Here is a 24,899-nt window from a genome sequence, read left to right on the forward strand (position 1 = left end):
GGTATATATTTATATGGAATAGACTTGCATGAGTCACATGGACTATTTTATTGATAATTGTATGGTTTCATGTTCTTTTTGAAGGCCGAAAGTCAAAAGCTTATTGTTGAAATGGTTTTCAAAATCCATGCAGGTTTGAAATGACATGAGGGTGAGTAAACGATGACAGAATTTTCTTTCTTGAATGAACTGTTCTGTTCGCTGTAAGACAGTGTGAATCATTTGGTTGCATCAGTGATAAAGTCAAGCATTTCTGTCATTAAATCTTACCAACACCTGAGCTATATATAAATGTGGCAACAACCCAAAGAAAGCGTGGTTATTAGATTCATAAACACCCTCGTGACAGTCAGATGTTAGTTCGAGATTCTGGAAGAATCTGTGAGAACTGCGCAGGAGGTGAACTGATGGAGATTATGCAGGAGGAAACAGTAAACACTGCTAAAATGCCAAACGTCAGTATCACACTGCTGACTTTTTATTGGGAAAAGGGGGCAGGTGGGGGCGTGGGTGGAGGGGGGCTGATATGGAAATTATGGGTCATAATTAAAGGAAGATCCGCTCATATGCTAAATATGAGCCTCATTGGCACAATGCACAGATTCCCTGAAGTTTAAATTAAAAGACTGTTCAGTACACCACATAAAATAATTTCAACTCATACATCAGTTTGCATAAACAAGCACAAATTCAGTGTACAGTAATGCACTTATAGTGAAAACGATGCAAGACAGTGGTGTAGCAGTGTTGATAACTGAATTCACTGTGCCAGTGAACTGTTCTGTGCCGTTCTGTTCACTTACACTGTAATCATGAGTTTTTGCCTTACATATTCACATCAGTCAAAAGTTTGGGGTCACTAAGATTTGAGGTCATTTATTTGAATATTTTTGTCTCTTATGTTCAGCAAGGCTGCATTTATTTGATCAAAAATACATTTAAAACCTATGGAAGCTTGCACATCATTTAAAAAAAAAGGTAATTGCGATTTTGTTTTTATCACACAATTTGGAATTTTTTCTTGCTATTGTGATTTTATATCTTATAATTCTGAGGATAAAAAAAGTATTGCGAATTGTGAGATATACAGTTGCAATTATCTTTTTTATTCCCTGCAGGGAATAAGCTTCCATAAAAAAAAAAAAAAAAATATATATATATATATATATATATATATATATATATATATATATATATATATATACACTTTTTTTAATGTAATTTATTTCTGTGATGGTAAAGCTTATGTTTTAGCCGCCATTTCTCCATTATTTAGTGTTACTATGATCCTATATATATATATATATATATATATATATTATAATCATAATAATAATTCCTTATTATAATAATAATAATTATGTATTATTATATATACATTCCTTTAAATTGTTCCTCTTAAATTCATTCATTCTGGTTTTAGTCCAACAGCCAGTTTAGCCGCCAACGTCAAACTGGAGAGGGTGAGTAAGTTTACTATTGTTTTGATTGTTGGACGAGTAGATAAGTTTGCCTCAGTCGTAACATAGATCTAAAGGGGCACTTGAGTGAACGCGCGTGCAGCACTTAAAAGGCAGTTATCCATCAATGTGCCCTGGTCCCCATTCGAGCATGGTGCTCATCCTTTTTTAATGTTGTTGAATGGAGCACGCGGTCTCCATCGCAGCAGGGGGTTTCTGGGCAAGTCACGGAAGCCCCGGCTAAGAGCAAGTGAGGCTGTGTGTCTCACGCCACTCGCTCGTACACACACACACACACACACACACACACACACACACACACACACTGCTCTTGCTCTAGTTCTCCTAGACAGACTCATTTCAACAGCCTTGTGCACTGAACTACTTTTGAGGACAACTATCCACACACATGTACATGCAATGACTGTATAGCTTTAAAAAGGCACGACATTTCCTTGCGCTTTCATTTCCTTGCAAATTTGTTACTCTTTAAGACTTGACCCATTTTACCTTCTTTTTTTGTGCACAATTCATTTTTCTTTTCTTTTAATGAGAAATATACTGTATATATTTTTGCCCTCTTCTAAAATTTTCCTTTTAAGCTCGTCACCCATGTCATCCGCTTTAATATCACACCTTATTTTTTTTGTTAAATATCCCGTTTCACTTGAAAATATAGCACATTGCGGGCATAACATAGTTTGTTAATACCATTTTATGTCTAAGAAAATACTTTTTTTGTTTTGTTTTTTTTTTACTTGAAAATGTCACATTCAATTGAATGTGTTACTTCCTATTTCCTTATAATTGTTTGTTAAACATGCCATTTCTGAGTGAAAATTGTTTCTACACCAATTGTTTTTGGGGCATTGTACATGCAAATGACAAAATTATAAAAAGTATAAGAGTATAGAGCTATGAATGCGGATAGCAGCGAAGATAACCTTCACATAGAGCGCTGCAGTGATGACGTATTTTTATATCCTCCTAGTTCCCTTGACAAAAACCCAACTTTCCATTGGCGTCTGGATTATTGCAGAAAGAAATGCTCGCATGACTTCAGTGTCATTTTTCCCGAGAGTTTGAGTTTGAATAGTTTCCAAGAGCGCGATTATAAACACAACGAGTGGACTGGTGAGTATAAGTACACTTGAGATCTAGGGTTGTTCGATTTCAGGTTTTTCTGTCGACTCCGACTGATCGTTATTACACACTTAATTCATGTTTTTCTCGACACAAAGCTTAAATTCCCCTTAATAAAACAACACACTGTCCAAATTAGTCCAATTTAGTGATGACATTTCCTTGAAATCAACGACGTTACTGTTGCCGATAGAGGTAAAACTAACAAGAAACAGCCATAGTTGAATATTATGCCAGAACTGAGTAAACAAGAGAGGATCTCATGCACTGATCATGATCATTGTCTAAAAAGCTGCTTGAGCTGTTTAAGTCAAATGCATACAAAATTACACACAATAATGAAGACTTATTAATGTGTTTATTCTTGATGTGAGTTTGTAATGATTTAGGGTAGTTTAATGATTATGAACACAAATTGGTTGAAATATATGTATTATATTACTTTAATATAACATAAATTAAACTACAATGCTGAAACAGAGGTATGTATAATTACAAACTAAGTCACTTTGACTATTATTTATTTCGACATGTAGAATAAAAGTCACTTGTTTATGTAAAAGTAAGTTATTTCTGCGACAGCTCCATCTCTCTGATGCATTTTGGTCAATGTTCGGATTCCTCACTTAATTTCATTCAGTCCTTGCTGATATATAGTGCACTCAACTGCCATGCACTATTAGAAAGTCAGTGAACACGTGAGCAATTTCAGACACATCAACAGATTCGACATTGAGAGTCGGTTCGGCGACCCCGTCTCTAAGGCTTTTCAGAGTTGAAGGAATCGACTCCCCGTCACTGATGAGATCTCGATTGCAAACTCAGTGAGATATGATTGAGGAAACTTTTAAGAGGGTTTATTTTGAGACGCAAGATACTAAAACTGCGCTATATCTCAGTACTGTTTAGGAGAACTAATTAAGATATAGTAAAGAGATGTAATTTGTGACTTTTCTTTCCAGACGTCTTACTTTCGCTCACTCACATGCACACATTCGACACAGTCTTGTGGGATCTGTCCTCAACGGTGGCGGCAGCAATCGCGCTCTTCCTGTTTACCCACAACTAGCCTTAATCCTTTTATCTGTCCTTGTACAGTCTATTGTGTGTGTGCAGAATTAGTGCCTATTTAACAATGCATCATCTCAGACACATATTTCCATTATGTGTCCTGATTACATTGGGGGGTGGCAGTCTCGTTTTGGACTTATTTATAGCTGATTATCACTAGAGAGAGAGAGAGAGAGTCAGTGTTAATAATTCAAATCCAAAAGAACAACTCTTCTCTCAGAGATTATGTGTTCAAGTGTCTCTTATGAGGTTTGATATCAAGTACTGATTATGTATATTAGTTCTGGCACTAAAATCCAAAATCCTGAATCAACATCCTTGGTGGAATAGTTTTATTGATGCAACTAATTTTAATAATTATAAATTATTTATTGAACATTAGTTTGTATGATCAATGATCATGCAGATGTGAGATGTTTCTTCTAAAACTTTCTGTATTTTTTGAGGCAGAAATGGGCTTCTGAGTTTCATGGTTTTGAAACCTGTTCCTACTATTTTGTAGAAGCAATAGAAAGTCACACAGTGATTTTACCACGGTTAAAAGATTAGTTCACCCAAATATTTAAATTATCCCACGTATGGAAAATTATCCCAAATTACTGCATATGGCCGTTACCGGAAGCCAGTGATTATAGTTTATAAAGTCTTACAAAAACTCACCGCTTCACTTCAGAAGGCCTTTATTAACTCCTGGAGGCGTATGGATTACTTTTATGATGGATGGATACGCTTTTTGGGCTTCAAAACCTAAGGTACCATTCACTCCTATTATAAAGAGAGCCAGGATATTTTTTAATATCACTCTGAAAATTGTGAAAATTGTGTTTGGCTGAAAGAAGAAACTCTAGGACACCTAGAATTATGGATCATTTTCATTTTGGGGGGAACTATCCCTTTAAGGTGAGTTTAGTTCACAACATGCCTAAAAAAAGAAAAATACAGTATTTTGTGGCTTCTTGCTTTAGGCTATTATCAAGTGGATGGATGTTAAAGACAGGTACAGATAATAATATAACGAGTAAAAAGTGAATTTCACTGTTGTCTCCATTGAATGATTATTATTTAATACACCCTGATACAGTGCTGTAGTTTGACTTCTGCTTTGAGTTTCTTTTGTTATGCTTAACTTTATGTTAATGTTCTGTTTAAGATGGCGCTTGTTCCACAAAAAAAGAACGGCAGATATTTTTCATGTCTTGCTCATGATTAGGTGCTGACTCTGATATAATGATGACGACGTGCATCTTCCGCAGAGCACGCGCACGTTCGTCTTCCACCACGGCTCCGCTGGGACACGCTAGATCCCGCTGGGAGTTTCCTCCATTCTCTCAGCACGGCTATTTTGTGCTACACCTTGTTAGAACAAGTGCAAGAAAAATGTGTGGGGTCGAGGAGGAAGGCCTGGGAAGGAGTAAACTATAAAAAGAAACCGTCACTACTGTATTCAGGCTGGGCTCAAGAATAGCTAGCGAGCTCGATTGGTAAACAGCTTGTCGGTTAAGGTTCACATTTATGATTACGGAAGCGAAAATGACGCAAAACTAAATGTTGCTCAAATGGGGACATTTCTCCTTCAAAACTGGGCATGAACCAACCTACACATATAAAATAACTTCAACTAACTAACTTTGTCGATAACACACAGGGCTGAAGAGACCGTAATTATTCGAGAAAGCATTTAGCATTTTTGTCATCGTCTCGCTGGAGTGCGCGCGCCAGATACATTAAAGGGATAGTTCACTATAAAATGAAAATTAAGTCATCATTTACTCAAGCTGGGTTGTCCCTTCTTTCTTTTATGGATCACAAAAGGGGAATTATGAATTATTATTATTATTTTAATGTCCCGCTCGCGCTCACCCATATAATGGCAGTGAATAGCGACCAGCATTACGTTAGCTATTTTTAAAAAGACGCAAAAGTAGCCTATCACCGAATTATACCATGTGTTATTGTTTAATGTATGATGTGTAGGCCTAATTATAAAGTTGAAATAGAAAGGTGGAGCCTTATTTAACACAACGATAATGATTTATTATACACATAGATACATACAGATCAGCAGTAGCCATATGGTCTTGCACTGAAATGCAATGTGCTAAATTGGCGCAAACTGTTTAGTGATTTTTGCTCCTCTCTGGTTCACAGAGCTGTTGTTTCATACGTAACAAAGTTAATAACTGGACAAGAGTGCTCTCAGGTTTAATTAAGAGGGAGCTATCTCTGCCCACACATCTTTAAAAATAGATTTCACATCCACTGTAACCTCAAGGTTTCTCTGGTTAATATGCCAAAGCTTTATCAGATCAGAGAAAGAGCAGAAACTAGAAAGGCAAAGAAACAGTTGGCTGACCCAGACGAGACAGTCATTAGAGGAGCTCGGTGAGTCCACACTTTCTGTTCTTCACTGATGCTTTCAATTCCAGTGCAGGACACACACATACAGGAAGAAATGAATGAAACCGAATTTAACATCATTAGTAACAGAACATCCTTGAGGTGAGGAATATGAACAAAAATCACCACAGTATATCAAAATATAATTATTTTTGCTTAAAGTCAAACGAACAATTATATGTAATTGTTAAAGGGGGGGTAAAATACTTAGTTTCAGTCAATCTCATGTTAATCTTGAGTACCTATAGAGTAATAGTGCGTCCTTCATATCTCCAAAAAGTCTTTAGTTTCATCATATTTATAAAAATAAAAATAAATTTTTCCGATTCTATCCGGAAAAAGCCGAGGTCCTTGATTCTGGGCGTGGGCGGACCTATAGAGTCAAGCGGGGATTTCCAGCACAAGAAATAAATCTGATACCGTTGTACTTACATGAATGGGGTGTTTTATCACTGGGACCGCGCCAGGTTTTAATTGCAACCGGTTTGCAAATCCAGCGACGACCTGGGCCTTGTTAATAAAACATTCGTCACTGAAATGACCAGAACACAAAACCGCACTTGCCACACTCCTTTGCTGTCCTGGAAATACAAACTGCATCCACTGTTCCAGTAACACTGGGTTCTTTGGGAAGCTGAACAAGGTAAACTTTCTCTCACATCCCAAAACACACTTTTTTGGAGACATTCTTGACATCAACCATTCCTACTTAGCGCTGCTGATGATGATTTCCGGTAGTAGCGCGTCGATGAGCGCGGTCTTTCTCTCCTCTGGTCGACGTGTGCGTGAACGCGCTTTTCCGAGAGCAATGCTCATATAAGGAGTTCCACTCTGGTCTACGTCATTAGATCTACGATAGAAAAAAACCAGCCGAAACGTGTTGCAATCCGGAAGTATGATTTTCAGCACAGAAATTTTCTGTTATTCGTTCAAAATAACTTTTCAAACTTTGCCCATTATTAGCATGAGAATCCATCTCTTTAACACTGTAAACAACTCTGAATACATGAAACACCATTGTACCCCCCCTTTAATGTTTAATATATTTATTCAGTTGTTATTAGTATATGTATATAATGTATGTATAATTGATAGTTTTATGGATAAGTGTAAATGTCTATTGTTGAATATTTTTACACATTGTACCACATTAACGTGTTTTTTCCACATTTCTTTGTAGATCTCACGTCCACTGATGACCACATGGACCTTTTTCCTGCCGGACATATTTCTATCATCACACGGTACTATTATCATTTATTTATGTATTATATTATAAAGCACTGCTTGAATGCTGTAACAAGATGCTGAATTATAGTAATAATGAGACTGAATGATATTCTGCTATGACTTTTAATTACAGTTCCACACATGAAAAAAACCCTGCTAACTACGACCCAATAAAAAGCTCAAATCTCACTCGCTGCCTTTCACCCATCTGTCAGGCACGTGCGTAATGCATTAGGGCATAACTCCATCTCCATAGCAGACAGTCGGAGCCCAGACTGAGCGCATAGACATCTTAATGTTTCCGAGAGCTTCCTGTCCCCCCGTAGAGTTTCCCCCTCCACACACCACTCAATCCACAGTTAAGATATCTTGTTAGTAGATAACAAGCGGTCTCTGCTGGGATTTCGATAGGCTCACTTTTATTCCACCAGAGGATGTCTTTCCGGGCTGCAAGAAGTGTGAAGGGAAAGAAAGCAGGGAAAAAATAAAAAAGGGCTTGCTGTCAATTATCTTCCCTCCACCATGGCTCCAGGAGAAAGAGAGCAGGTAATGTTGGGTCCTGAGCTGCGGGCTGTCCATCAAGGCCCGACTCACGCCAGCTCTGCCAGGCCTGAAAAATGGATGGGAGCAGACCGCAGCAAAAGAAACTGTGAGTCACAGAGAAGAAGGGAGAAAAAAAGAGCTGGTCCTTTTGACTTGTGTTAAAGGCGTCTGTGTCCACCGCTGCTCATAGGAGACACACTTGAACCCGCCACATTTGTGCCTGCTTGTAATCGGTTGATGAATACACTTATATTTATGTACCGGGTAGGTGATATTTAAAATCAGGGTTAGATAACCGAAACTAAAACAAAACAAAAAGAAATACAGAAAAATTGCGGAAATACGTAAACTTATTTTCTTTCAGCTGGTTGCAAAATTTCACATTTTTATTTAGTTGAACTTGATGTATAAAATAACTTAAAATAAAATAAAAATGAATAAAAAAAAACTATATTGACACTATAAACACTACAAAAACACAAGAAAATTACTAAAATTTAAATGAAAACAGAAAATATATACATAAAAAACTAATTCAAAATATGAATAAAAGCTATAATAGTATCATAATTGAATTATACTAAAATAACACTGTTCAAAATATAAGTAGAAGCCGCTCACTCTAGTATTCAGACATTTTTGCATCTTGATGATACTTCAAATAGCCTGGATGGTTAAGTCTGTTATTATTTTTTTAAGCAATCAGACTTATGTAAGTGCAAAGTTTGAGCATTGTATCCAAACGGCTAAATTGCTACTAATATATTTATATTTCATATTTCTAACATGTCCCTGGTACTCAGATCAAAATCGAAAATAAATATAATAAAATAAATTTCCGTCAATTAACAAAACATAAAGACTTTGTTTTGTTTGCTTGTGTTTTGCTCAGTGATACAGAGGTTTAGTGGGCTTCCCTATGTACATAATTACAATAATTAAATTAATATATAATTTTGAATAATAACTGCTGTGGATATTTACTGTTGTTTATTGTTTTTTCTTATGCAAGTTGGACACAGTTCTGTGAAGCTGTCAAAACAAGTCGCTCAAGAAGAGAATACAGATGAGCTGGTGAGGTTTGGAAGGAAACTTCTGGTAAGTATTAATTTCAATAGGTCTTTACTTTCATTATCACCAGATTCAAAATCAGGTATATGTTGTATAGTTTGGGGTTGGTTCAATTAATTAATTATGATTCATAATATTAATAATTGATGATGGTAAATGCTCAATTGGACTCTTGATGTGTCAAAAGTGATAAGACTTTTTAGACGTCGCCATCTTTGATATTACTTTGGTCATTGTCGCTATGTTTACTGGTAAGAGAATACAGGCTTGACTTCTGTTGCACGTTCATACAGACTGTAATCAAGATGCTACTGTAAGTTCTGTGAACGTGACATTTCAAGACTAACTGTACACCTTTAAAAAAAACTGTCAATCCCAAAAACTGACAGTGTGAATGCATAGCCAAAGTCCCTTTGAGGCAAGTCATTCACTCGGCGGCCATCTTTGATCTAGGGCAGCTATTTCAGTGCAGCTTCTTCTATCTCTTTAAATGGGGGAAACATCAAATTCTTCAAATCAGTTCACCAAGCTTACGATTCAATTTCATATTTGAAATCAACACTGACCACAACTGTCTCATAATATTTCTTCCTAAACGATCTAATAATGACAAAAAAGTGCACTTTTCTAGCCTGGGAAAACCCAGACCACTTCCGGCAAATTTAGATTTGCTCTGCAAGTGGGTCTGGCAAAGAGTCCATTGAAACCCATTTCCAATCCGTCGAAATCGCGGCACCAATCAGAAACGTTGGGGCGGGCTTTACACGATGACGACAGAGCAGAGACGGTGACGCAGATTTTGTACATTACAAAGATGGATGCCGCCGTGGAACATCACAACATCACTCGTTCGAATCAGCTATCGCGTCTGTTTCAAGCGATTTAAAATTGTCATTTTCGTTAACACAAACAGAGAATTGCTGAGAGTCTCGAGATGTTTCTCCGCCGCTCTGCATACGTCATGTCATTCATCGCTCTGATTGGTTTTAGATCTATCCGACGTCCGTTGGTGACGCCCCTGTGGAAATGAATTGTCTATGGAGAGCTTTGCCAGACCCTAACTCAGTTACAACTGAGAGTGGTCTGGGTTTTCCAGGCTAGCACTTTTCAGCTAATGTGCTTGTGCAGTCATAAGCACGTCTCAAAACACTGACAGTGATTTTCCGGGATCTGTCAACTCGTGCGTTCTCACACATCCCGGTAAGATCCCGTAAAGACACGTGACGTCAGGATGAGACGTGTAACGTACGCGTCGCAAACATGTACACTAACGCATCGCGTGCCGTTCCACAAAGCTGGCGAGCGATCTCAGCTTCGGCGCGGATAGTGAGGAGCTCCTGGTCTCTGCTTCGTTCCAGTTTGCAGACATTTTTTTGTTCTTTCTTTGTTGATGACGAACACAAACTTTCTAGAGTCGCGCGATGGCACGTGCGTCATCACTACACACCCCTTACGGCATTGATCCTGGCTTTTGTTCACACAGGGCGCGTTCCGGGACTGATCCCGGCAATGTTACTAGGTCCCTAACCCGGCATCGATCCCGGGACGTGTTTGCGTTCACACAGAAGGCACTCTGACAATTTCGCGGCAATTAATCAACGTGCTGTGTGAAAGGGGCTTATGTCTACAGCTGCAGTGGCACCACAACTTTATCAATTGGCTCTTTTATTTAGAAGGGATAGTTCACTTTAAAATGAAAATTCTGTCATCATATACTCACCCTCAAGGTGTTTCAAACCTGTATGAATTTCTTTCTTCTGCTGAACACAAAGGAAGATATTTTGAAAAATGTCAGTAACAAAACAGTTACCAGGTCCCATTGACTTCCATAGTATTTTTTTTCCCTACTATGGTAGTCAATGGGACCTGGTAACTGTTTGGTTACTGACTTTTTTCAAAATATCTTCCTTTGTGTTCAGCAGAAGAAAGAAATTCATACAGGTTTGAAACAACTTGAGGGTGAGTATATGATGACAGAATTTTAATTTTAAAGTGAACTATCCCTTTAATCCTCTATATTGTGCATTGCACTTTCTCCCATTCATTTCTAATATTAGGGTGTGTTCACTCTTGGCATGTTTGGTTGGATTAAAATTAATCGTGCTGCGATTGCTCTGTTAGCGCGGCTCATTTGAATAAGTGTGAACGCAGATATCTGAATCCTGGTGTGCAATAAACCGACCGCTGAAAAGATGTGTCTCGGTCCATTTCCAAGCGAACTCTGGTGCGGTTCGAAGGAAATATGAACTCAACACGGACCAAAGACATGTAAACAAACTAAAAACGGGACATGATGTCACCAGATGAGACCCTTAAAAAGACAGAATGCTCAAGCGTATGTTTTTTCACATCATTGTCGCGAATGTTGCCCATCACAGTTCAGTACAGGCGTCAGAACCGCGTCTCCTCGCAGCAGATCTGTGTGTGTGTGTGTGTGTGTGTGACAGAGGGATTCCTGCTGCTGTTTTGACTCCTTCACACATTTTATAAGCTCTTCACGAGTTCTCCGCTGGTCAGAATATCATTATATAGGCTACGCACATACAATGAGCGCATTTAGCCCAGAACACAGCATTGTTTTGGATGTTCAGTAAATTCGGTCGCAAAATATACATAATAAAAGCTGACCAATCAGGTTGTAAACATCCCTATGCCTTTAGGTTCTGTGTTAAAAATGCCAATGTGAATGCTAAGCGGGCCAGGACTAAAAACGAACCAAACTACAAATGGGAACACACCCTAGTGCACCGTCTTTGTACATCTAAAGTCTTAGTTGTAAAGGGGTAAAAAGTGTGGTTGAACTCCATGTCAGTTCTTCCATGGCAGGTATTTGATCTTGATCACCTTAAATCATTTAAGGTCTGTGTGTTTAATTTGTGGTTCATCTAAGTGGGTTTTGATAAATAATAAAAGATAAAAGATCAAGCAATTGTGGATCATTACAAAAACTGCCTCGCATGCCTCTTTTGCTGTCAACATTCTAGACCCTATTTACATTTTGTAGTGCACATCCCAGGTCTTGGTGTGAATGATTAATCAATGCACGTAAAAATTTCCAGGTTCTAAAGGAATATGAAGAGTTGTTTTCATCAAGCAATTTTGTCACGGCATCAGAAAAAAAAAAATGCTGGAATATAAAAATCAAACCTCTTCGATGGAAATCGCTAATGATGTTTGACTTGATATTTTCCCTACTGCCATTTTCCACCGTTTTTTTCTAATCTTTTCCTGGCCAATTATTATTCTGAAACGAATCCAGCAGTCCGTCAGGTGCCAAATGACCGAAATGTGAACCCGATTCATTACTGATACAGCATCTAAAATTAAGCAAATGCTTATAGGCTTTATAACAAGAGGGCAACAGTGAGCGCTTTGCTTTGTGCATGCTGGCTCCCGAGAGTATACTGCAGTATCAATGCTGTACAAACCAATTAATTCATACGGAATCTCTCTGAGAATTTATGGACTAGGATGACTTCATCATTGCTTATAATTACTTTCATAGCCCTTGGGTTACTTCTAAATGAGCTAAAACCAGAGAAAATAAAGTAGTGTGTGTCAACCCGGGACAGGAAAGATGTACTGTCTTACACGGCTAAGCTGAGCAGGTCTGTACAGCGAGGTAGCATTAAAGCACTAATGCATGGATTTGGAAACTTTACGCTGCCCCTGTCAAACCCGAACCGGAGGTAATCAGTCTTGCCGGTGTACAATCTTCATCGAGGTGTTTAATGTACGCTGTCGCGTGTTGGATCTTGTCAGTTGTGTGTAAGCTGAACGTTGCATATGTTAGCAGGCATGCTATACCCAGACTTATTTTCCCGCCCGAGGGTCGGTTCCTCAGATTCTCAATATGCTGTGGAAGAACAGATTTGATTTAAAGACTTGCCTTTTAATTCATGAAGTGGAAAAAAAACATTGCCCCCGAGATAACAAAGGACATAGACCAAGGAACACAGTTTCCCTGCAAATTGAATGTCGTCTGCTTTAGCACATCGCCTCAGTTCTCCTCTTCGACAAACTTTTGGCTTCTGGCTACGAAAAGACAATACAAACAAGATTACAAAAAGGAGCCAGTATTACAAAATCTGGCTTTGAATCCTCTGAGTTTGACACAGAACCTTTCCCCCAAGGTTCAGACGACACATCGACAGAGAAACAGAGCTTGCGGGTTAATTATTTCATCGAGCAGATGTTAAACTTTCGTGCTCTGGGTTTTATATAATTCTTTTTTATCTCGCAAATCCCTGTAGTGTAATTACAGCGGTAAAACCATTTACTCATTAGCATAGTTATGTAATCTGAACTAATGAACTGTGCTGGAATCACATTGAAAGTGAGAGTGTATGCACTTCAGATGACTGCTGCGTGCTTCTAGTTTTGTAAGACATCATAGACGCTCACGTATTCCTGCAGAAACTGAATCATTAGCAGGTGTATCGACGTGTTAAAGAAACAGTTCACTCGCCAATCAAAATGTTCTCATGATTTACAGGTTGTATTGACCATCTCTTCCGAGCAATATTTAAACTAGAGATGCATGATGTATTAGTATTGGTTATTCACTGATATTTGAGGGTTTGTTTTATGCATTGGTCAATAAAAGATAAATATGAGCCAAATTGGGTATTTAATAGTGCTTGCTCATTTCATATATTTTTACATCTAGATTACTTTTACCATCATCTAATGCTTCCATAAAGTTGATCTTTAAAATAGACAATGATTTGATTTTTAAATTATTATTGTTATTTATTAACACTAATAATGAACACTATTAAATGCAATCTTTACAAATTACTAAAATATAATTTTGTTGTTATATGGTACATTATAGTGCTGTGATGCATGAATTCACTTCTAAAAATCATCTCAAAATGTGTACAGAATTGTATTATTGGTAATTTATTATATATATGTATATATATGTATATATATATATATATATATATATATATATATATATATATATATATTTAATAATGCATTTTTATTCAGCAATTTATAGATAAAATGTCTGATAAAATAAAATATATATATATACACACACAAAGCTTTTATTTACACATTTAACAGAAATATTGATAATCAGGGTTACATACAGGTGAAACTCGAATAATCTGAATATCGTGGAAAAGTTAATTTATTTCAGTAATTCAACTTAAAAGGTTAAAATAATATATTATATGGACTCATTACATGAAAAGTGAGATATTTCAAGCCTTTATTTGTTATAATTTGGATGATTATGGCTTACAGCTTATGAAAACCCCAAATTCAAAATTAGAATATTGTGAAAAGGTTTTCATAAGCTGTAAGCCATAATCATCAAAATTATAACAAATAAAGGCTTGAAATATCTCACTTGGCATGCAATGAGTCTATATAATATATTAGTTTAACCTTTTATGTTGAATTACTGAAATAAATTAACTTTTGCACGATATTAACATTTTTCGAGTTGCACCTGTAAAGACATGTTGATTGATACTGCTTTTTTCTATTATAATTTATTATGATAAATGTATTCAGGTTTAGATTGGCATGAGGTGACTAAATCATGACAGAATTCTAATTTTTGAGTGAACTATCACTTATCAATTAATTCCTTATGGACACATGAAAAGAAGGAAAAAATATGCTGAGGATATTCAGAGATACATATAGAAATGTTGATACTGCTGAATATTCCTGCAGCGCTGGGGGTTTCCTATGAATAGTTATTTCATGTGCAGAACATTTGCATGCATGAATATGGTGAATTTGTGTTTGTCTTAACTTCTAGAGACCTCCTGTGCTCGTTTACCGCAATCCATCTCCAATCTCAGCTCCACGGGAATCGTTCAACACGACTCCAAAGGATTCCACACTGTGAATATCCCCTGTCATTTCGTTCTACGTCCCGCAGCAGAACCGCATTTCCATCATTGCAAGCCTCTCTCTGGGCACGTCAGAGTCTAGTTGATACAGGCGTAGAGAAAAGCAGTGGTCTGTAATTGTCGTGCTGTGCTTTTGACAGTCCTTAACACTTAAATGGACGACCCCCGTCTAGAATAAAGACCCGTGGCACTCACAGCATTGGTGTGTCACTGTCTGGCACCGTGATCAGCTGGGTGTCAGGTCTTGTCAGTGATCTGGCACTGGGGATAAGAACGCATGGACAGAGAAACCAACACTATCCATGAGATCTGCGGCTGCCTGCACCCCAGACACTATCATGGTGAGTTTTCCTAGCAGCTTTAAACACTTTAGGACACAAGTTGTGCAACGGATTGAGGCCAATGAGGTGAAGGATGAACAATAGTTTTTTTTAGAGTCAACATAAACCGTGTTTATCACTTCCGTAATCTGGTGCTCAGTGGCCCCAAAGGGTATTTGGACACATCTGGATGCTTAATAATATACGCAAATTATCAAAGCATAGCATCTGCAAAGGAAGACTTGAGGTTTTTTCAGAATGAACGCAACATGATTTTAATGATATATGTATTATGTTTCTCCTATAGGGCCAGATTTACTAAACAGGGTAAATTAGCGTGAGAGCGCAATCCCGTAAAAGCGCTGATGGGAGTGTCTACTGACGATGAGCAAATTAATGAACACAGACGCAGCCGTATAATTTCCATAATGACCAATGCAATCTACCAAGAGCGCAAATTAGCATCTGGTTTAAGAGATGCTTTTTTGGGGCGGTAAATAATGGTGTAAATACCAGTAAATTGACTAGCACAAACCTTAGTAAATCACCTTCCATGGCTTCATTTAAATACTCTCCTCCCATACATTTTGCATCTGGAAAGAAAAACTACAAATGCATCCGCAATAAGGTCAGCCGCAAAAATGATGCTCTAAATACTGGTTTGTATTTAAGGGAAACAGAATATAAAAAAATACAGGGACTTGGTTTTACAAGTTGGTAAAATTTGTTAAGCATTTTTCACTTTGGAATAACATACACAGCTGATTCATGTACAATAAGAACAGGAACACATATTAAAGGATCTCCATGTTTTTTTTCTTTTTTGACTGTACTAAAGCATACAAATACCATAATATGCTTGCAGAGATGTAGGAAACATGCTAAGTTCATATACTTGTTTCTCTGGAAGACAATACACCCAGTTATTCTACTTTGAAATATGTGTTCCGTGACCGAATGTCTGTTTTGTTTTGGTCTCTGTGATCCCGCCCACTGCCAATTTATCCAATAGTGTTTTGACACCCCGGGTTGCCAGTTGGCGGAAATCACAGGGATGGAAGCCAGCAAATGAACTGGGACAGAGATTGCATATTCTACCCGATCTAAAAAGCCTCTGCAATAAAAACATTGCACATGTATACAATAGCTGATCGCTATCTGTTGCGTGTCCTCAATCTGGCAACCCATGTCGAGTCTGTGGAGGATGGTGCGGGGAAAATACTCTCCAATTTTGAATTTGAACTGTAGAGTGCAGACCCAGTTGAACCACTAGCTGTCAATATTACATAGTGCAGCTTTAAGACTGTAAACCGGGTTCATTGGTTCATTTTGATTTCACATTGGCGTACTTTTGGTTTATTGGGGTTGTTGTTGGGTTTTTGACCTCCTGCGTCTCGAACATAGAAACACAGTTGGGTATATATTTGCTGTGTGTCCAATAATATACGTAACCTATTCAAATTTCTAGTCCATGCACGGCATGTTTATACACTCTCTGAGGTTTTGTGTTCCTTCTCTTCCAGTAGTCGAAGCCGGCGGACTCCTATCTTCTGCGTTAGTGCTGGGAACAGAGATAAGCTGCTCTAAAACGGAGAGAGAGATCGTCAGAGCTGGTCGTTGTTGTGAAAGATTAGGAACACCCATCCTCAGAGCTGGGCAAAGCTTTCATTTGTCCGCTGTGCTCGACTAGGCCCCTTTCTCCCACTTGCAATTTCAACATTTGAGAAAAGTTCTGATTATGGCTGCCCGGGGTTTTTCTTTATCTTTTTGTTTTTGCAGCGTGGGAAGGGTGGGAAGAAAGGTCCTAATAATTGCAACTCGACAGCTTTAATTATGGCAGAACGTTTGGCAGAGAATTCATAACATGCCGTGGTCTTTTCCTTTTCAGGGTTTTGGCGCTAAACGCTCTGCAAACAATTAAAACGACGATTCCGGTTTAATTGTTTTCCTGCGCGACCCGAGTGGGGAAGCATATTCAATAGCGATCCTCATTCCTTATATCCACACATACAGCGCAAAATGCAACTTTAACCTGAAGATTGAGAACTGAAATTCAGGTCAATTTTATGCTTTTTAACCTTGAATAATAATTCGACCTGCATAATCATCTCACGCTGCATTAGAAATCACGAGATGATGATATCGAGGATTTCTCAACTTTCACACCTGGTACTCCACAATTACTCAACATGAGTGCTGCATCTAAGCTTTATTCTCCCCAACAGACCATAATGTAATGTTTCGTCTCCGTGCCAGCTTAAGGGCCAGCAACAGCTGGTGAGATCACCTCACCCCATCTGCCAAATGATGTTGGCTATCGCCATCCCTGCCCACAAGACCTTGAGCATTATTCTGTCTTCCTCTGTTTACGTACATAATGGTATTAATGAGAACTTGGCGCCGTCTCAGATCAACAGTTTTGTCTGCCTCCCCAACAAAATACATTTAGCAAAGATGTTTGTCGGCTACCTACCGCCCTTCTTGAATATAACTCTCAAATTAGTTTAGCTCCTGAACGTTACAGGTGTTCTTGCTGGAACCAGTTAAAGGTTTTATTATTATTCGTTTAGCAGACTTAAAGGAATAGTTCACACGTCATTCGAGCTTGTTGCTTGAAGCTGATCTGTAAGCTTGAATATGAGCAAACTTGATCACTATTTCAAAATGTTTTTAGTGATTTTGAACTACAAATTTCTGTCGTTTCCTATTCCAAACCTATTGTATGACTTCAGAAGACAAAGAAAAGAGTGCATGGGTCATATGGGCTACTTTTATGGCACTATTTGCAGTGCACACACACAATGGTCTGTAAAGCACTTGGGTCAACTCTTGGTATTTTTTTAACGTGCGTTAGAAATAAAAATATATTGAATACATAATGCAACATCCTCAACAGTCTTTAAAAAATTTAGTTTTAAAAAATTTTGTTTTAAATATTTGGTTTTTATGCAATTTGACATGTTTTCATCATTTTGTATTATTTATTATTATAAGCATTATTTTCAGCAGGTAAATTATTAATTTTTGCCATTATTTTCAAAGTTGGTATCAAATCTGTCTATTTGTCCGTCTGGAATGGACACTCTTCCCTTTGTCATCCATGGAAGAAAAATTGTTTGTGGTTTGGAACAACATAAGGGTGAGTACATTTTTTTCTATGAACTATTTTTTAACGCTTTCTTTTCCTAAGTAATTTATAAGATATTGGTACAGGGACAGTCATGCTTTACCCAAGACATCATGAACATGAAAACGATCTAGCAAGATCTAGACTAGAGAAGACTTTTTTTTAAAGTTGAATTTGAGCGCTGTGTTTTTAGAATATTGTGACGTGCACGAGATGCGAGTTCATGGTTAAATACATGCGTCTAGTGCGTTTACATTGAAAAACAATGAAAAGTAGCACAGTGAAATTGAAAAATGTGTTAACACTGCCTGAAATATTCCTTCTGTGATTCGAACCTGCAACTTTTATGTCACAGGCCCCAAGATTTAACCATTAAGCCACATAACTGCAAGTATCCATTAAAGACTCAACACTTCAACAACCCCAGTTGAGTCTAATGAGTGATAACCATGACAATGCAAGTAATTAGAGAATGATGAGACATCAAAGACTTGCTTCAAAGGCTTTCGTGAGAGATTTGGAGGATGGCGCTTTGGGCGCTGGAGATGGATATCACACGGATGAGTCTCGCATCTGTCTCAGCTGTGCCAGCTGACGCAAGCCACGTTTCTCAGAATAACCCTGACAGCTCAGCTCCATCCTGACACGCGCGTGCCACCGAGGAGGAGCAGCCGACGCGCAAACAATGTTTCTGATCCAACTAATTGTTTTGGACCAGTGTGCATGCTAAAGTTTGAACTTGCATGCTGTCAAACACTTTGATTTGAAGAACAGAAATATAACCGGAGTTCCCCTAGCATGGCGCTCCAACCTGTCCAGCATAAACATGCGTGAAATCTTTCCATTTGACCCTTCAAGGCCGCGTTCCACTAGACCTGTCATATGAAAGACTCCTCAAATATTCCCATGTCGGAAAGGGTTGTCTTATCGGTGCAGAGGCTATTCCATAGTTCATGGGCCGTGTGACACTGTGTCTAAGGTTCTCATTTTCCTCTCACTTAAAACACCGCAGCAGTGATGTCCCTTGTGGGCCCAGTCAGGGGAAAGCTGTCTGCTCCGAGGGCAGGGTCGGCGCTCCTTCAGACCACGACTGCCAGAGCGCTGTAGGGAAATGGCAAGCCAGACGCGCGCCGGACTGAATACGCAATGAAGATAGCTGTGAGAAAGACATATATGTCAGATATTTCATGATGTTAAAAACAAGCCATCTGAATTTGACTGATTACGCCAGTGTTTTAGCCGACTGGACGTGACGAGATTTACTTAAGGCCAAAAAATCCCTTTAGTCATTTGCTTAAGGAAAGTGGAATTAAAGCTTAGTCCTGACAAGATTGAAAAGCGCAGCTCTCAAGAGAGAGCATGACGTATGTCAGAAGTTGTGAGGAAAAGTAAGAACCCAGAGAGAAATTTTATTGCTCAAATGTTGCTCAGGAGTTCACTGAAGTATAGACTCTTAGGCCTTGTTTTCACCTGGTGTTAAGATGCGTTGTGGTCGATCGGATCAGACGAGGCACATACCCGTTTACACCTGGTGTTTTAATCCGTCTCTTTTGCTCTGTTCATCATATAAAGCGATCGAGTCTCTTCAGAAAATTTTGACTAAACCGCTCAATTCTTATGAATTAGTTTTACGATCTCTTTATGAATTTTTTGAAGTGTCAAAGTGGTAGTTGTGTAGCTGTCTATGGAGGGACAGAAAGCTCTCAGATTTCAGCAAAAAGATCTTCATTTGTGTTTAGAAGATGAACGAAAGTCTTACAGGTTTGGAACAACATCAGGGTGATTAAATAATGACTGGCTTTTCATTTTTGGGTGAACTATCCCTTTAACAACTGGTAGTTTAGTTCGGTTCTGAACACACTGCTTAGAATTTTTGTAAATTCCGTTGTCACTACCTGCATTTTTCAGGCGTCAATTCCGTTTGTAGAATGTGGTTGTCATACCGTAAATTACTGAACTGTGTATGTACAGAACGGGATTAGGCACTTAAAGGTTGATTGACAACTGAATTTAGCTGTAGTGTGTATGTGGCCATATGTTGCCCTTATTCATTGTGGGGTCTGAAATATTTAATCCAGTGTGACCTGCACGCTTTCTTTGCCACCAAAAGACCTGCCCAACTTTCGTGGCAGGAGGATCTCAATCATTGAAGGTGAATCCGAAAGCATTTTTGCCTCTAGTTACCATGGCAACATCAGAGCCTAAACCTTTCTGTTTTCAGCTGACATAAAAATCAATGTAAAAAAAGTTGCTTGTTTCACTCTTACTTACCTGACAGTGCATCATACCATGGCCTCCATAAATAGTTCTTTTCATTTAGAGCTGGTGGAATGAAGTGGAACAGAAAGAACGTCTGGAACTCCTAAATCCAGAGCTGCAGATGACAGATCTCCATCCTTCAGTATCTATCACCCCAAATACCGATATGCAGTGATTTCAACAAATAGGTCTTTGTCATACACCCCACACATTGCCAGTGTGGTAAAATTCCAGCAAACCACATCACGGATTCCCCCCTTCCCGACGCTTTTACTCTTTAATCACGCACTGTACTGATTTTTATATATAAATTTCCCCTCCCTTTCTATATTTCCCCATCTTTTCCTCACGTTAATAGCCTTTAACATAGTACAGTGCTGCCCTGGTAACAAAGAGAGGCTTCCTCAAGCCATTAATCATGATGACAAGTCCTTTGTTGTCAGTTAGCAGCTGTGCGCGGAGGAACATTACTCTTCTATTCTGGCCTGCGGTGCCGAGTCGGCCCGCTCTGCTCCTCTTTTCATGAGGAATCGGAAACTGGAGGGTCCAACCCCTGCTCGCTTATCAGCTGCTAATTGAACTCCCAGCTGTTAAGAAAATGGTCCCTGTGTGTATTTTCAGCCGAGTTTTGGCAGATATTGCAGCCTGGAGTGAACTCGGGAATGTCTGCCAGCCGCGCTAGTTTCTAAAGGTTAATAATTTGTTTTTGATGAAGGATGATGGCAAACTCTGAGTTGCGTGAAACAGTATTTTAAATGACCGGCCCTCTGAGAATTCCCTGCATGTCAACATCTCAACTTCATTTTTAGCTCTGGGGCTGTTTAGATATGCTAGCACGAACCTATTCACAGCGATAGTTATAGCTGTAGGCACTCGGAAACGTTGGCATGAAACCGCTGTTTTATTTACTCGCCTGTTGGCTGCTAACTTGTAATATTTGAGGTTGCAAGCATTACACGTTTTAATTGTCAATTGTTGTATCTGTTTTTCCTCCTTCCAGAATTCCATGTAGTGACACATTTGTGGGATATCCCTTTGTATTAAAGCATCAAAAAGACATATGAGGAACAAAAAGAAGGTATGAAAGTGGGATTTATGTCCTAAATTATATTTATATTATACATACTGTTCAAAAATTTGGGGTCAGTAAATTTTTTCTTTTAAAATTATTAATACTTTTATTCAGCTAGGATGCCTTAAATTGATCAAAAGTGACAGTAAAGACATTTATAATGTTCACATTTCAAATAAATGCTTTTGTTTTGAACTTTCTATTCATCATAGAATCCTGAAAAAAGTATCACGGTTTCCACAAAACAAAAATAAATGTTTTCAACATTGACAATAATACTTTTTTTTTTTTTTTTGAAAGAATGATGCTGAAATGATGTAATGATGTTGAAAATTCAGCTTATCATCACAGGAATAAATTACATTTGAAAATATATTCAAATAGAAAACTTATTTTCAATTGAAATAATATTTCACAATATGTTTTACTGTGTTTATGATCAAATAAATGCCGCCTTGATGAGCATAATACACATTAAAAAAACGTACCACTTCTAAACTTGTAAACAGTGAACATACACTATTATATATATTTTTTTGAGCATATTTTAAAAACAAAAGAACTTTTATGGTGATTTTGTCACTTTTGCTGCCTGGTTGTAAAAATAAGCATTTACTTTCATTGTTTGGAAAGGAGAAGCTTGAGCATTCTTTTTTTTTTTAAATCATATAGATTTGATATGACAAGAGGGTGAATAAATAATTATTCTGAATTTTTTCGTCCAATTATTGTTGTTGTTGTTTTTTGTAACTATTGTGAAGTAAAGCAATCCACAGAAATTATTTTATGGATTCAAGAATATGGTAATTTCATGATCGGTCAGGAATATTTTTGAATTGTAGCTTTTCTCCATTCACCTGTCATTGGCGGGGAGGGTTCATTTTGGACTCTATCTGTATAGATGACCACATTACAGTGTTTTAAAAAGCAAAAGCAAATTCTAGCTATAGTTGCAGTGAACTCAAATTGACCGCCGAGTGTTTCACCACTCAAAAGTGCCGCACTTTAATTGGCCGTGACATGCGGTTAAGCGCTCCAGGTTTCCTCTCTACCCTCCTTCAAACAGACATGAAAAATAAGCCATAACGCGCAACAAAGCAACAAAACCAGCACGGATATGTATAAACATGACTCATATTGGAGTTGTTTTTGTCCTAACCACTGTTGTTGTGTAGATTAGGGTCTGTGAAAAGCACCGCGCGGTATTAGCCTGCTACGCGCTAACTGCTGTCGCACTGCCAAAAGCCTGGAGTCAATCCGTGTCTCTGGAGCTGCGTTTGGATCCGAGCGCCTCCAGATGAACTTTCCCTCACCCTGCCTCCCACAACCGCTGTGACTGCCACTAGCTCGCTTACAGGCCTCCTCTGAAAGTGACAAAAAGCCTCTGCTGTGTGGTGACGGGCCTTGTTCTGTCTCTCTCCTTGTCCACCCCCATTTCCCATTCCCACTGTTTTTCTCACAAGAATGGGAAGCATAAATGTGTGTGTGAGTTTAAGACAGCAAGAGAGAATGAGAGAGAGCAGGGTGTCTCTGTCAGCTCAGCAGAAATCCCTCCCTAATGAAGTCCTTCCTGTCACCTATAGCGTCTGTTTACTTTGTTCTTCCATTATTTTGCATAATATATGTGCATATAGGCTTGTTTGAGCGTGCGTCTTTGAGTCTCAGACTCTCAGCTCCAGCCATATGTGACTGAGATAACAAGTTCCTCAAATTAATGATGCTGCCGTAAACATATTTTTGGAGCCATGCTAAGTTCATATCATATCGGCTGCGTGTTTAAGTGTTTGGCTTCCTGAATATTGCATTCTAGTAAAGGGATGGTTCACCCAAGAATGAAAATTTCGTCATCATTTAAAAGTTGTTTCAAACCTGTATGAGTTTATTTCTTCTGTTAAACACAAAAAGAAGATATTTTAAAGAATCTTGGTAATCAAACTTAACGGTAGCCATTGACTTCCATAGTAGGACAAAAAATACAATGGAAGTCAATGGCTACCATCAACTGTCTACCAACATTCTTCAAAATATATTTTGTGTTCAACAGAAGAAAGAAACGCATACAGGTTTGGAACAACATTATGGTAATTCAATAATAATAATAAAAATGTTAATGTGATCTATCCCTTTAAGAAAGTTTTGTGCATTTTTAGATTGGTGCTTGGTCCAGTTTCTGTACCCAAAGAGGAAATCCTGCGGTTGCCCCTGGTGGTTATGGGCATGCATGACACCTTGCTTTGAAGAAGGGATCTATAGTCATATCCCAGATCGAAATGTCATAGAGACTTTGACTTGAATGGCTAAGAAACCCACTAACACTCTAGCAACTGCATAGACATGCAATAAAAACCATTTATAACGCTATAGGCAACAACATCTGGCAACTGACCACAACACTTTAGCATTTCTTGTTGGCAGCTTTTGCTCGGACAAGCCACTGACATTTACTGTGTGAAAATGTAGCTACAGCTGCTAACTACATGGGCAACAACAAGTGACTAATTACTTCAGACAACAGAAACATCATGCCCCCCTTTCTGCTTAAATAGCTTGACTCATTATTGAAGAGTCCACATGTTTAAGATCCTCTCAGGGTCTTTAGAGAGCCGCAATCAATAGGAAACAAGTCGGATAACCTCTGATACACCCTTGAATGTCTTAAACATGAGCTGTGCTAACATGTTGATGCTTCTGATATCTCTGATCCAGGGAATAAAGGTTCGAAGTGCCTGAGGCCAAAATGAAAGTATTCTTTTTTCTGTAAAATGGTGTTTAGCTATGGAAATGTGCCACCACAATGCTAGGGTGTTGTGGGTGGTTTTCAAAGCATTGCTAAGGAGTTTCTATGGTGTTTTGAATTTTAACTCTTTTGGGAATGTTGAAAATTGCTATGCTGTTGCTGGGGTTTTCTGGCGGGTTGCCAGGTGGTTTTGAAACCCCATCCCCAAATCTCTCCGATAGTCTGGCCACTAGATATGGCTTGTGTCCTTCAATGAGATGTAGCTAAATGAACAATAACACATCCAATTTACTTGGCAGCCGAGGTAACTCTATCGCCCCCTTGCTGAGGCTTATCACAACAGCAGCACAAACACCTTAAGGATAATGTGAGCTTGCAGTGCATTGGTCAAGCATTCTCGTTTGAGTTTGCTTACTTGGGTGAAGTAGATATCTGGCCTTAGGTTGTTCAGGTTTGGTCAGTAATATTTAGTAATATTAGTAATATCAGAATTTTATTTTGTTATGCTGGTTGAAAGTCTCTTCACATCCTGATAGCAAACACTGTTAAGTGGTCTAAATGTGTTTATATATTATTGTATATATATATCT

General features: G+C 38.3%; 1 protein-coding gene and 1 long non-coding RNA gene across 3 annotated transcripts in view; both read left to right on the forward strand.

The window, feature by feature from the left end:
• The first annotated feature begins 8,852 nt into the window (after nucleotides 1-8,852).
• LOC306990207 lies at nucleotides 8,853-18,225 on the forward strand. The gene is made up of 3 exons (XR_013795837.1): nucleotides 8,853-8,942; nucleotides 14,701-15,135; nucleotides 18,157-18,225. It is a non-coding gene; the product is annotated as an uncharacterized lncRNA (long non-coding RNA).
• Nucleotides 18,226-21,147: 2,922 nt separating this feature from the next.
• epha8 (eph receptor A8) overlaps nucleotides 21,148-24,899 on the forward strand; it is a 101,969-nt gene continuing 98,217 nt past the window's right edge. Inside the window, exons 1-2 of one of the 2 annotated variants that reach the window (XM_079598309.1) lie at nucleotides 21,148-21,191; nucleotides 21,501-21,578. The gene's annotated coding sequence lies outside the window, so the exon portion shown is untranslated. The remainder of the gene's footprint in view (nucleotides 21,192-21,500; nucleotides 21,579-24,899) is intronic. The other variant, XM_079598310.1, reaches the window with a different exon arrangement.

The sequence above is a fragment of the Phoxinus phoxinus genome, assembly GCF_949152265.1.
Source record: "Phoxinus phoxinus genome assembly, chromosome: 22".
Classification (NCBI taxonomy): Eukaryota; Metazoa; Chordata; class Actinopteri; order Cypriniformes; family Leuciscidae; genus Phoxinus; species Phoxinus phoxinus.